The sequence below is a fragment of the Triticum urartu genome, chromosome 4 (assembly GCF_003073215.2).
Source record: "Triticum urartu cultivar G1812 chromosome 4, Tu2.1, whole genome shotgun sequence".
In the NCBI taxonomy this organism is placed as follows: domain Eukaryota; kingdom Viridiplantae; phylum Streptophyta; class Magnoliopsida; order Poales; family Poaceae; genus Triticum; species Triticum urartu.
In genome coordinates this window covers 517,508,440-517,513,957 of record NC_053025.1, presented here as the reverse complement: position 1 = coordinate 517,513,957, position 5,518 = coordinate 517,508,440, and positions in this window count along the sequence as shown.

The window sequence follows — 5,518 nt, the reverse complement described above, 5'->3', positions numbered from 1 at the left end:
TTGCACATCTGGTTCTCGTGGCGTCGAATGTGCTGGTTTAACTCCTGGATGAAAGATGCAATAGATCTATCCTTCTTGGTGCTGACTAACTCCCATTGTTCATCTCGGCGTCCGCAAATCTGGTAGATAGTGTCCTTGAGGTCTTCTTGATAAACTTCTCCAATGCGTCCTATGGTGATATGAGCTACCATGCTCCTTCCCAGACTCCAGGTTGGTGCATTGAAAACACTATCTATAGGCATCGTGATTGGCGCGAATGTTCTTCCCGGAACGTGAGCTTGAATCTTCCAGCGCTCCTCTTCAGGCAGAGTGGCGTTGAAGGTTCCCGTGAAGCTTGGTAATCCAATGTTCAGGTACTTGGTGACTTCCTTCAGGTGAAATCCAAATGGTGTGCCTTCATCCGGTTGAGCGTACTTAATCTTCGCGTTCGTCATCCTAAAAGAGTAGAAAAGATGAGGAGTTTAGAAAATGAGAAGAGAATGGTGACCTATGGCTTTAACTTAGTGGTCGTGTCCTACAGTCAGCGTGTGCTCTGATACCATCTCTGTGGCGACCCGACCCGAATGGATCAAGTCTACTATGCTCCGGTGTCATCCCTGGATCAGTAATGCTGACACCACACAGTACATCGAAGGATTTATAGCAGAGTGGCAATCACACACTTATTACATCGTTGTCTCAAAGAGAACTTATTACAATAAATATGGCTTAAGGCCATCTAATAAAGATAACAACGGAAGACTCGGAAGATAAATGGGTCCATCAACTCCAACGGCATCACTGAGTATAGAACCACGACCTAAAAGCACCTTACTCGTCGTCTGAAAAGTCTGCAACATGAGAAGTTGCAGCCCGAAAACGGGTCAGCACATGGAATATGCTGGCACTGTAACACATAGAGAGTAATGGAAATGAAACAGCTATACTATATGCATATATGGCTGGTGGAAAGCTCTATGGTTACAGTTTTGCGTAAAGCCAGTTTTTCCCTACTGCAAAGGAATAAATTTATTTAACTACCATGGTGCTTGTGAAACATCGAGAATGGTTGACAGCATTCCGATCCCAATTAAGTGAACAATTAAAACCCAACAACATTAATTAGAAGTAACATGTTGAGATTCACATGATATTCAAGTACTAGATACTCAAGTTGTCCATAACCGGGGACACGGCTAATCATGATTAGTTTGTACACTCTGCAGAGGTTTGCGCACTTTTCCCCACATGACTCGATCGCCTCCGTTTGTTTTCTCGCACTACATGGTGTTTGAGAAGACGGATGATCGAGACATAGTCTTTCAGAAGCGCTAGCACCTTACATGTGGGGTAGACCGTACCACCTACAACCCCTACATCTACTAGTCCACCCTGTAAGAGTTCGCACAACTTAGTCAACTATGCCAGAGCCCATAGTAGCATGTGGCTGCACACGGAAGTTTTCTAGCATGAAAGATCTTATGATCCCTTTGAGCCTGGGTGGCGGTCCAAAAAAACAGGCAAGTCCTGATAGACATCAGGTGCCTCAATCCACCCAGATGTGTGTTTAAGTTGCCACCTTAGATAAACCATTAAAATTATCAACTCACATCTGTCATGGATATCACTCACCCAATCCACGTCTACTAGCAAAGCATGGCATAATAAGCAAACGTAGAAGTAACTCCCAAAGGTTTGATAATAAACAGGTAATAGGTACTATCCTCATCTACTTCCCATCCCACAATTTAATTAGATCCTAATCATGCAATGTGAGAGGATTGATCTAATGCAATAAAACATGGGTTGTAGAAAAGGTATGATCAAAGTGTTACTTGCCTTGCTGATGATCCGCGAGACCTAGGGATTTCGAAGTAACAGGCGGCGCAATCCGGGTAATCTATCGCAGACAAACAACAAGCACAATAAGTACTCATCTAATGCACAGGTAAAACTCGAACAAGAGAACGAACCAGAAAGTTCAACTTAAGAACTCCGGTTGCAAAGAAAGAACGAACCGAACAAAAACGGAAAACAAACGGCGGAAGAAAACAACTCGGTTCTAGCAAGTTGAAACTAGGTCAAATTTTACCGGGGCAAAAACTTGTTTAAGTTGATTAGACGGAACGGCGGTTTCGAAACGAAACTCCAGGCGCTTGAATCACCTGATTCCGATAAACGAGCGAGAAGAAAGACTAGAACGAAGATCGGATCTGAGATCGCGATCGCGGAATAAATCCGACGAGAAGAAAAAGAAGAACGGTTAAACGAACGGACGTTCGTTAACCTAGAAGAATCCGGTGATCACGTTCGTTAGGACGAACGGTCCGGCGAACGGTCCAAAGGCAACTAAATCGGAAAAGAAAACGAATCCGATCTAGGGTTTCGGAGAAGAAAACCGAAACGAAAAACCGATCTAGAAAACGAATCAGAAGAGAAGAAAAGAATCGGAACGATTAGAAGAAAACGATCCGAGGAAAAGAGAGCGCGGGGCAACCTCCGGCGAGGGGCTCCGGCGGCTGGGGCAAGGTGGCGGCGCGGGTGTGGGGTGGCGGCGGCGGTGGTAGGGCGCGGTGGGGTCGGTGGGGCTTGGGGTTTGATTTGATGATTTAGAGGGGGGGTGTTGGGGTATTTATATTGGGTGAGGGGAGGGAGACTTGGGGTAGGGGACAAGAAATAGAGTAGGAATAGGAAAACGAAACAAGGAAAGGAGGGGCTAACCGGCCAGAGTCCTTTTAGGACTCGGCTGAGGAGGGGAGGCGGCGGCCTGGCGCTCCTGCGCCTGGCGCCTGGCGCACGGGAGGCGGCGGCTGGCTGGGCCTTTGGCCCGGCTGGCCTGGCTTTTTTTTAAATTCGCGCGCAGAAAAAAAAGAAAAAGAAAACTAAACGAACTCCGAAAAACCTAAAGTAAATTTTCCCCGACTCCTAAAAATGAGTCGAACAAAATGAACTTTTCCGGACCTAAAATGCAATTTTCGAAAACGCGCATTTTTCCCTATCCAAATAAAATGCAAAAATCCGGAACCAAAATTTGATTTATTAAATCTTCATTTTTCCTAAATTTGGGAAAGTCATATTATTCCCTCTCTCATTTTTGATATAGGAAAATAATTGAAGATGAAATAAATAAATCAAATGATCCTCTTTTCAAATTCGAGAAAACTCTCAAATATGAAAATAACGAAATCCCCAACTCTCTCCGAAGGTCCTTGAGTTGCGTGAAATTTCTAGGATCAACCAAAATGCAAGAAAATATGATATGCATGATGATCTAGTGTATAACATTCCAAATTGCAAAATTTGGGATGTTACAAACCTACCCCCCTTAAGATGAATCTCGCCCTCGAGATTCGGGTTGGCTAGAAAATAGGTGAGGGTGGTCCTTGAGCAAATCTTCTTCTCTTTCCCAGGTGGCTTCATCCTCTGAGTGGTGGTTCCACTGAACTTTGCAAAACTTGATAACCTTGCTGCGAGTAACTCTGCTGGCATAATCGAGAATCTTGACTGGCTTCTCCTCATATGTTAAGTCGTCCTTCAACTGAATCGCTTCAAGCGGTACTGTATCTCTTAGCGGTACCTCCGCCATCTCGGCGTGACATTTCTTCAGCTGAGAAACATGGAATACATCATGAACTCCTGACAGTCCCTCTGGTAATTCCAACTTATAAGCGACTTCTCCCATACGTTGCAAGATCTTATACGGTCCAACGAAACGCGGTGCTAACTTTCCCTTAACTCCAAAGCGCTTAACTCCTCGAAGTGGGGATACTCGGAGATAAACTCTGTCTCCGGTTTCGTAAACTGTCTCCTTGCGTTTAGAATCTGCGTAGCTCTTCTGCCTGGACTGGGCTACCTTGAGCCTATCGCGAATCAACTTAACTTTCCGTTCAGACTCCTAAATCAAATCTGGTCCAAAGAATTGACGGTCTCCAACTTCGTCCCATGACAACGGTGTCCTGCACCTCCTTCCGTATAAAGCTTCGAAAGGTGCCATCTTTAAACTGGTTTGGTAACTGTTGTTATAAGAAAACTCCGCATACGGCAAGTTATCGTCCCAACTAGATCCATAATCTAGTGCACAAGCTCTCAGCATATCTTCCAAAATCTGATTGACTCTCTCGGTCTGTCCATCTGTCTGCGGATGAAAAGCTGTGCTGAACTCTAGTCTGGTTCCTAAAGTTTCATGCAACTGATTCCAAAACTTTGAGGTAAATTGGATTCCTCTATCTGATACGATACTCTTTGGAACTCCATGCAAACAAATGATCCAAGTCATGTATATCTTTGCCCATTTAGCACTGGTGTAAGTGGTCTTAACTGGAATAAAATGTGCTACCTTTGTCAAACGATCAACTACTACCCATATCGAGTCATAGCCTGTTTTGTCCTGGGTAGTCCTGTGATAAAATCCATGAATATCTTATCCCACTTCCATTCGGGTATCGGCAATGGTTGTAACAATCCTGCTGGCTTTTGATGCTCTGCCTTTACTCTCTAACATACGTCACAAACTGCTACATATGCTGCAATATCCTTCTTCATTCCGGTCCACCAGAATGTTTCCTTCAAATCCAAATACATCTTGGTATTCCCTGGGTGAATCGAATATGGTGAATCATGTGTCTCTTGCAAAATCAACTTCCTGATCTCCGGGTCATTAGGCACATAAACACGGTCCTCAAACCATAAGGTATCGTGCTCATCCTCACGAAATCCCTTAGCTTTTCCTTTGCTAAGTTTCTCCTTTATAGCAGCAATCTCTTTGTTAGATTTCTGAGCTTCTCTGATCTTATCCATCAATGTTGAATGAATCTCCAATGCTACTACATAGCCTCTCGGAACTATTTCCAAACATAGCTCACGAAGGTTTTGTGCTAACTCCTTGGGTATTTTCCCCGTCATTAGGGTATTGCATTGGCTCTTGCGGCTCAATGCGTTAGCTACTACATTAGCTTTTCCGGGATGGTAATGCAATTCATATCATAATCCTTGATGAGCTCCAACCATCTCCTTTGTCTGAGGTTCAACTCCTTCTGCGTGAAAATGTACTTCAAACTCTTGTGATCCGTGTACACCTCACAATGATTTCCAATGAGGAAATGTCTCCATGTTTTCAATGCATGCACTACGGCTGCTAACTCCAAATCATGCGTGGCATAATTCAATTCATGAGGCTTCAATTGCCGTGAAGCATACAAAACAACTCTTCCTTCCTGCATAAGCACTGCTCCAAGTCCTCGACGTGAAGCGTCGCAATACACCTCATAATCCTTGGTCTGATCTGGCAAAATCAATACTGGTGAGGTAACCAGTTTCTTCAACTCCTGGAAACTAGCCTCACACTCCTCAGTCCATTTGAACTTAGTATCCTTCTTCAACAATTCAGTCATAGGCTTTGCAATCTTTGAAAAGTTCTCAATGAATCTCCGGTAGTATCCTGCGAGTCCAAGAAAACTCCGGATCTCTCCAACTGTTGTTGGTGCTTCCCATTCGGTTACGGTCTCAACCTTATGGGGTCAACTGCTATACCTTCTCCGGA